This window comes from Mirounga angustirostris, unplaced genomic scaffold (assembly GCF_029215605.1).
Source record: "Mirounga angustirostris isolate CCGP_5_RB_7025 unplaced genomic scaffold, mMirAng1.0.hap1 SCAF_13, whole genome shotgun sequence".
Lineage (NCBI taxonomy): Eukaryota > Metazoa > Chordata > Mammalia > Carnivora > Phocidae > Mirounga > Mirounga angustirostris.
This window is the reverse complement of record NW_026991721.1, coordinates 23256458-23265586: the sequence shown is the minus strand read 5'-3', so window position 1 is coordinate 23265586 and position 9129 is coordinate 23256458. Positions and strand designations below refer to the sequence as shown.

At 48.5% G+C, this 9129-nt stretch overlaps 1 protein-coding gene across 7 annotated transcripts in view; it reads left to right on the top strand.

Moving 5' to 3' along the window:
* The first annotated feature begins 5554 nt into the window (after positions 1-5554).
* PRR5L (proline rich 5 like) overlaps positions 5555-9129 on the top strand; it is a 72366-nt gene continuing 68791 nt past the window's right edge. For 2 of the 7 annotated variants that reach the window (XM_064576627.1, XM_045893886.3), the window contains exon 1: positions 5556-5802. The gene's annotated coding sequence lies outside the window, so the exon portion shown is untranslated. Of the gene's footprint in view, positions 5920-6153; positions 7277-9129 lie in introns of those variants that run through there. The other 5 variants (XM_045893889.3, XM_045893888.3, XM_064576628.1 and 2 more) reach the window with 5 other exon arrangements.

Below are 9129 nucleotides of genomic sequence, written 5' to 3'. Positions count from 1 at the left end.
GTCTCCTCTCCAACTCTTTCTCCCCTCAGCCCACTCTGATGGGATTTCCTCCCACACCACTCCACTGAAAGGACCCTTATCAAGGTCACCAATATGGCTTTGTCGAATAAAAGTTAATTCTCTGTTCTCATTTCACTTTTTGACAGCATTGGACATCCTTGACCGACTCTTCCTTCCCGGTACATCTTCTCTAGGGCTCTGTACCACACTCCCTTGGACTTCCCCATCTCATTAGCAACTCATTGTTTTTCATTCCTCTGCTGGTTGCTCTTCTTTTATTAGACTCCTCTAGTCTTCCTGGCTTCTCCTCTCTGTCCATACTCACCCCCCAAAGCATCGCATGCAGTCTTTTGGTTTTCAATACCATTTATATACACTGAGAGGTCTCAAATTTATCCCTCAAATTTATCCATCCCTCACCACCATCTCATATATTCAAATGTCTATTGGACATCTCTGCCTGGCTCTCACCCAGGCTTTTCAAACTCTACTGAGCTACCACAGAACTATGGATTCTCCTTCTGACTGCACTCTCCATTCTGTCTTTCCCATCTCAATGAATGGCACCACTATCCACCCCGTTGCTCAAACAAAAAACCGAAGCCTCACCCATGATGCCTAACCTTCCTCACATGGCCAATCCATCAGAAAGTTCCATCATCTCCAAGTCCATGTTTGACAAATATAATTGCTTCACACTGAATCCAAACATCGTCATCTCTTCTTGGTCTACTGAGGCCACCTCCTCAAAAGGGCTGCCCTCCCTCTTGCCTTTCTTCTAGTTCATCTGCCAACCATCAGCCAGATCATGTTACTTCTTCTCTAAACTCCTCTGATGACGTCCCACTGTAGCCAAACTCTTACCCTGACTTATCAGGTCCTATGGGATCTGACCCCGATCTATTTTGTAGTCCCCCTCTTGTTCCCCTTTCCTCCTGGTTTCTATGCTTCCACCATAATGGATTTCTTCTCATCCCTGTCACTTGCCAAGCTTCTTCCCAACTCAAGGTCTCTGTACTGGTCATGTCTTCTGTTTGGAACATCCCTCTGTTGCTATGGATTTTTTTTTCATCATTTAAATCACAGGGCCAAAGCTACCCTGGCTGAGAGGCCATCCCTGATGACCCTGGATAAAGCACTTCTCTTCCCTGTGGTCACTCCAGCACTCCTTAGCCTCCTCACAGCAAAGGCCAGTTCTTGAAATTATCTCCTTTGTGTGTTCATTTGTATGTTTATTGTTTGTTTGCTGCCCCTCGATGGTAGAGACTTTGTCTTATTCACTGGCATCCCCAGTAGCTGGTACTACTAGGTGACCAGTCAGTATCTGTCAACTAACTGACTGACTTGGAATTGTGGGAAGGAATAGTTGAAATCTGGATTACCCGGGGAAAAATTCGGGTAGGATTATTAAATTCTTTTTACTTTTAAGATGTGCTCATTCAAGTCATTCTCAAAATACAATCTCAAACTAATTGCCAGCCCCTTTCGAGTAGAGGCTGGATACTTCCCCATACCAAAAGTCAAAGAGACCAACAACCAACATACCAGAAACACTCCATTTTTCCCAAGGAAAGGATGACAACTCTTTGTTTGTATCATCCAAAATTCTTCAAAGAACAAACTTCAGGTTCCTCAGTTTGTGTGCTGTGGAAGTTAAAAAGAGGACAGGAGGGCAAGCTTTTTTTCCAACTGTGCATGAAGTCTTCCTGCTGTACCAGAGGTCACTGATTTTATATCCTGGTGTTAGATCAGATACTGAGCTTATTTCTCAAATGGTCATGTTTTTATGGATGGTGCAGAGCTGTGGACATATTCTGAGCACTTACACAAGTTCTGTATCTAGATTGGCATTTATCATGAGTAACTACGTTAACTTATTTTAGGACTGGAGCTCTGAGAACCTGAAACACTGTATGTTCTAAAGCTTCCCACGCCTGGGGGACCTGCCTGTGCTCCTCACAAACTCTGTGCAAAGGATCTTGGATTTTCAGGACCTCCAGTTTTCCATCTGCAAAAAGGAGAAAACGTATGAAAGAATATGATGCTTTTCTTCATTGGAATGCCTTTAAGACATTGTATGAGACATTGGAGTATTATGGAAGGGGAGGTCCAAACTTGAATGCCCAAGGTTAGCACATATTTATTTTACACCTATTGCATACTACAGATCCTTGAGGCATTCAATACTATGATTTTGGAAATTCAAGTGATTTTAATTATCATTCATAGACAGACGCACTTAATCCTACCAAGAGGGAGTATCGTGTAGTACAAAGAGGGCTGAATTGGTATCAGGAATCCCTGCGTTATCCTTTTTTTTTTTTTTTTTTTACCTTTTGTATAACTTTGGACAAGTCACCTCGCCCTTTCTGAACTTGGTCTGGCTAGGCTTTGGGGGACAGAAATGAGTTATGAAGATGGGGTGGGCAGGCATTGTTATGGGAACAAAGGAAAAGGAGAACAATACACCTAGAAGAACAGAAACTGGAGGGTGGTTTTGATCCCAAGGCAGCCCCAAGGAGGGCCTCTGCTTCTCCCTGTCTTGATGCCCACTTGCCTCCATATCTATTCCAGAGTTTCCTTTATTTCAGTAGTGTGAACGTCATGCCTTGTCAAGCGAGGTTTTGTTAAAAGGAAAGGTTCTCCTGCTGGGGAGAAAAATGATCTGAACCCATGCTATTCTCTTGCATTATGTCTGCTTCCTCAAAGCTCTGGCCCCTCCTAACAGCATCCCATCTCTAGCTGTACCAGGGATGGCAGGGAAGTGGATGAAGCAGGTTGGGGTCAAGAAGTGGTTGAGACTGTGGCAATCTGAATCTTGCCTGCCCTGTCTAGAGGGAGATGAGCTCTAACACTAGCTTATTGTGGCTGTGCGAGCTCGCAGCATGAACAGCGCCAGGCCTTTCAGATTTGTCAAGGCAAGCTGAAAATCCACAATTTTGCATGAAGTGTTCTGATTCTTACATATTGGCAAGTAATTTAAAAAATGTTGACACCGTGGGGTTAAGAAAATATGTTACCTGTAATCTACATCTAGCTGGTCCACAGAGGATGCAGCTTCTAGAATCGAGAGTTTAGATAAAGTCATGACCTCTCAGCTTCTGTTCTGGATACTAGCTGTGTGTGTGTGTGTGTGTGCTCACACGTGTGCACCTGTGTGTGTTTGCATTCCTGAAATGGAATCTGATTGGCCCAGTGTACCCTTTCTGGTCACAGAGGTTTGTTACAGAGTTTGGCTGCGTTTGGGTTAGGTACCTGCCCTTGATCTTAAAGGGGATGCCTAAGGCCGGCCTTTTCAGCAGGGACCTTGGTTCAGCCACCTTCCATTCCAGAGGCTGTGACCATGGCAAGCTGCATACCTGATATATCTAACAAAGACCTACAGTTTTCATCTCCATAAATCAATGTGTAAATAGAATGATCTGTATTGGTTTCTCCTAGCAAAATTCTGTTTCTTAAAAAACGGCAATGTTCCATTGGCATTTAGATAGAATTTTGGTAAAAATGTGGGTGGTGACAAGTAGAAGATACTGGTAGTAATAGTTATTAGAGAGAAGATCTAATTTGATTTACACCAAATGTTGGCTACTTCTCATTTTAAGAAAACTCAGGTTACAAAATTTGCAACTCTTAGCTTTAGAAGAGACTTTAACCTCTTTAAACCTCCCTTCCGGTCCTTGAATACTCTTTTATGGCTTCCCCACCAAGGTAGCATCGCCTACATCTCGGGTACTTCTCTTTACTAGGGAGCACATTTCTCCCAGAGGGAGCCTCTTTTATCCTTGAATAGGCCTAGTGATTAAGTTTTTTTTTTTCTTATTGAATAGTGCCCAACCCATCTTACCAGCACGGTATCAATTTGCTGAATGAATCCATTCATGGATTTTTCCATTCGTGGATATTTACTCGGTGCATACTATGTGCCAGGCACTGTTCTAGGATCTTGAACCCTATCAGTGAACAGAACAAATCCATGTGTCTGTAGAGCTGATGTGCTGGCCTGGAAGTAGGAGGTGGTGGGAGAGAGATACATTTTCTAAAAAAAATAAATTCTGTAATACCTTACAAGGTGATAGATGCAATGGACAAAAGGAAAAATAGAAATAGAAGAGGGTGGGCCTCCCTGAGCAAAGACTTGAAGGAGATGAGGGAGTTAGAATGTAGAAGGAGTTTGCCCAACCAGGGCTTCCTGCAACCCTGTAGAAATAGCTCCTTTTTCGCTTTCCTGACCTGTGAGATAATAATAGTAATAATGATGGCTTAATTTCTGTTGAAATGGGCAGAGACTCTAAGCGCTTTCTCCTTATGAATTCATTACATCCTCATAGCAACCCTGAGATCACTACTACTTTGATCCCCATTTTCATAGGAGGAAATTGAGGTGTAGCACAGCTAAGTAACTTGGCTAATACCCTGCAGCCAGTAACAGGAGGAGGTGGGATACAAGCTTTGACCTTCAGGCGCTAGGCTTTGGCTCTTGAGACCTCAGCACAGCTGCCTTGAGGACATCCCTCAAGTCCCTGCCCCTCATGCTTTCCTTTCCCCAGCCCGTGCCCAGAGCCTGGAGCTTCTCCATGTGTGTGATTCCTGGGATGAGATTTAAGGTCTCTTCACCCCCCTGGGGTTTGTATTGAGAATCCTTTACTATCATTGGACAAGTGGGGCTGGGGAAGCTTCATCAAACCCCCTCAAGCCCCCTCCCTTGGGCAAACCCTGACCAGCAACCCTCGCTTACCCAGGTCTTGTAAGGGTACAGTGATCAAAATAAACATTTATTTTTTCCTCAGTTTTGACATAAAAAGGCACATCTTTTCTTCAGCAAATGTCAACTGTGGTTTCAAAGCCTAAGTGTGATGTTCGAGCAGGCAGCATTTTAAAAGTATTTCCTGCTCAACCATAGGGTGAAATTATACAAGCCAGTGGCTCCTGAAAACAACCGCCTCAAATTCTTACCACCTGCAAAAAGAAAAAAAAAAAGAAAGAAAGAAAAAGAAAATAATTTTACACTGGTTTTAATTTTGAGATTGGCTGGTTTTCTGTTGTTTCAAACTCTGAGGGTCCCTCCAATTCACTAAACCTTCAGCTGGAAAGAGAATTTGGGAGCTTTAAAAGGGTTTTGCAAATCTAAGGGAGAGACCTCACTGGAATTATATTTTCATTAATGCACTTAAAACAACTGTTCCTGGAATCGGCCTGGGGACTGTTCCTTGAAACAACAGCGAAAGTCCCAGGCTCTCGGGGACTCTACTGAGCCTTAGAAACAATCCCATGGCTTCCTGGTAGAGTTTCCCTTGGTAGGGGGTTGCGGCGGAGATCCCACGGTGCAGGTTTGCGGGGGATCTCCTCTTGTGTGAGCTCTCTCGACCTGTTGCATCCTCCCAGGCTTTTCAAGTTAAGAGTTGGATTTCCTGAAATTGTTGATCTGGATGAAAGTGCAGGCGCCTCCTCCCCCTCGCCCCTCCCCAGCCGGGTGAGAATCGCTGCAGGGGAGGAGGAGTAGGAGGGGTTGAAGTGGGGTGGGGTGGGGGCGCAGGAGAGAAACTAAAGCGATGAGCACAGGACAGGAAAAGTGGGAGGAGGAGGAGGAGAAGGAGGGGGAGGAGGCGGCCTTGAGAGGAGAGAGGAGGGAAACGTGTCACCAGCCGGGCGCGGGGAGCTCCGCGGCCGCGGCGTTCGTGGACCCGCGCTGGCGGACGGGAGGCTGGACGCGACCCCGCAGAGGCCAGCGCTGCGCCGGGAGGGAGGAGGGAGAGCTGGGCAGAGCGCGGCGGCAGAGCTCTCCAGGTCCCTCGTCGCTCTCCGGTGAGAAAACTTTCTCGGGAAGACCGGAAACTTTGTCCCGGGCGCGCAGAGTCTCGGGCGGAGGCGAGCTGCGGGTGTGCGCAACTCGAGGTGACTCAGCCCCGGGACCCCAAGGGGGTGAGTGGGGAAGTCCCGGGGAGGGGCTGGAGTTGTCCGCTCAGCGACCGCACAGGATTGAGCACGAAATCGCCGTGCACTCTGGGCATAGACTGGCGGGGCACGGGCCGGGGGGGTGGGGGGGGGGAGGCGGCTTGGGGAAAAAGTCACATTTGGGGGCAACCGGATGGGGACCCCAGCACGGTGCAGGATCTTCAGATCCCACGCAGTAGGAGGACGGAGGGGTCCGGACTGGCGACACCCGGGTTGGGGCGGGGTGGGGGGGGGGAAGCCGTGCGGCTTAGCGTGGGATGGGGGGATGCCGCCGACCGCGGGACCCAGGCTGTGCCAGGAGATCGAAAAAGAAAGTTTGCTTGTTGGCCTCCCTCGTTCTCCCTCGGCCGGAGGCGGCAAATCTAAAGAGCTGCCCCGGCTGGGGCGCGGGCGATCGGGCGCCCCGAGACAGCCCATCTTTTCCTGCCGGCCCCCTTTTGCAGAGGCAGGCGTGGGAGGGAGGGCAGGGAGGCCAGCCGCTTTGTCCCGCGCTCCGCTGGGCTCCGCCGACTGGGGCGGGCCGGGGCGCAGCCCGCGAAGACACCCGGCTGGGGCGGGCGGCTGTAGGCGCCGGCGGCACCCCCGTTCCGCGCCGGCTTTCCCGCCCGCCCTCCATTTGGCGAGGCTGCCCTCTGCACGCCTACTGTGCTCATGCTGGGGGCCCCCTGCGCGCTGGGGGCGCTCCGGAGCCCCGGGTCCCCCCGCGGCCGAGACCCTCCCTTCCCGGCGCTCGGCCTCTGTTCCCGAGGGCGGGCGCCCCGGGTCACATCAGGCTGTGTGCTTGCAAACTGTGCTTCAGGAATCGGCGCTGGGGTGCGTCCCTGGTAGGCAACGGGGTTTTTTCCCTGCCCCTGCCCTCGGTCACATGCCGCCGCCTCTTCCTCCGCGGTGCCGGGAGCCCGCGTTTTGTTTGTCAGCAGTCAGGCGGTATTTATAGACGCCGCTGCAGTCCTGCGGTGGGTAAGGTTTCAATTAGTGCGATGCGCCCCACAAGACGGAAGGGTCCCGCGCGGCCGCTCAGACGCACGTTTGCTCCCGAGACCCGCATGTGAAAAGCTCTGGGCCGGTGTCCCGGCATCCCTGCTGGGGCGGAGTTCTGGAACCTGTTGTCCACGGGATCCGTGCAAATTCAAATGGCCCACGCGAAAGATCAAATTGCTCAAGGGCGCTAACGGTCCGCTGTGCCCCTCCAAAGGGTGCTGGTTGATCAAGCCACGAATACTGTCCTTTTTTGACCTCTCTTTGGTGAGCTTGACCGCCGTGTGTTGCTGTCCTGACATTTCATTGGCCTACACGCTGCAGAATGTCCCGGTGCTGAGCTCTGGTAAATTGCTCTCTGGTGGAAGGCGCTGTTCTTGACACCACGGAACAGCAAGTGGGTCAGGGGGGGAAATGGAGCTTGCAGAGGCTAATTTAGCCACAATTTAAATGTAAGCCCTTGCTGAGGTTCCCCGTATGATCAAGAAAGATGCGGTGGTGGAACCTGGCTGCAATGTTGAGCTGTTCTTTTTTTTTTTTTTTTTTTGTAAGATTTTATTTGATAGAACACAAGCAGGGGGAGTGGGAGAGGGAGAAGCAGGCTCTCCACTGAAATGTAAGCCCTTGCTGAGGTTCCCCGTACGATCAAGAAAGATGCGGTGGTGGAACCTGGCTGCAATGTTGAGCTGTTCTTTTTTTTTTTTTTTTTGTAAGATTTTATTTGATAGAACACAAGCAGGGGGAGTGGGAGAGGGAGAAGCAGGCTCTCCACTGAAATGTAAGCCCTTGCTGAGGTTCCCCGTACGATCAAGAAAGATGCGGTGGTGGAACCTGGCTGCAATGTTGAGCTGTTCTTTTTTTTTTTTTTTTTTGTAAGATTTTATTTGATAGAACACAAGCAGGGGGAGTGGGAGAGGGAGAAGCAGGCTCTCCACTGAAATGTAAGCCCTTGCTGAGGTTCCCCGTACGATCAAGAAAGATGCGGTGGTGGAACCTGGCTGCAATGTTGAGCTGTTCTTTTTTTTTTTTTTTGTAAGATTTTATTTGATAGAACACAAGCAGGGGGAGTGGGAGAGGGAGAAGCAGGCTCTCCACTGAGCAAGGAGCCCGATGAGGGGCTCGATATCGGGACCCTGGGATCATGACCGGAGCCGAAAGCAACCGCTTAACCAACTGAGCCACCCAGGTGCCCCTGTAGTATTGAGCTGTTCTAACGCATGTAGGGTGCCACCGTTGAGAGCTTATTCTGTAGGCAATGAGCAGATAAAGGAAACCATGCTTGATCAGTCCACAAAATCGTTTTCTGTTTTCCAAACCCAACCATTGTCCTTTCGGTATCTTATTGATGCTTCTAACAGCCAGAACCATGAATAGGGTAAAAAAGAAAGACGTTAGAAATGAGCTAGTAGTCCAGTTGGCTTATTTCTCCAGGGCTTGGTTTAGACTCCCTTGTTTCTAAATTGAGGAGACCTCATTTCTTTCAGATCCGGGGGCTCGTGGATATTTATTTCAGGGGGTGAGATTTCAATAATGATTGTTACTTGAACATTATAAAAACGTTCCCTTTATTTAGAAAAGGAGGAAGGGGGGCAAACAGTTCTTGAGTTTTTATTATGTCTTAAACTTTGCCCTAAGAGACATTGATAATATTATATAATCTGCACCAAAACAGTGATGAGGTAGGTACTGTTATATCCCCATCACAATAATGATGAGCCCACTGAGGCTTTGGACAAACTATTTAAGTGGTTTGTCCCAAGTCACACACACGGGGGTAGAGCCGAGGATGGGGTCTGGGTCTGTTACTCCAGGCCTCTAGTGGGAGCCAGTACTGAGGATCTTTCCCTTCAGTTTGTTGTTCCTCAGTTGATGACTAGATCGGCTTATAGTTGAGTAACTTGGTGGCTTCTTCTTTCTTATTTTTTCTCTATGTCACATAGTACCACGGAATGGCTCAATTATTGAAGGAAAAAAGTCCTAATCTTGTATTTAGAAAACTGTTACTCTGGTACCTGAAAATTTCATGCTGGTAGTCCAGACCTAAATGTCATCATCTTCAGTTTGCTCACTGACTGTGTATGTGCAAGATTTAAGCCATTTATCTGTAGGAAATGGAATTATTAGGACTTTGTGGATTTCTTAATTATTTTTCTACCCTCATTACTTCCTGTGGTCATTCCTTTTGTAGAGCCCTTGTAC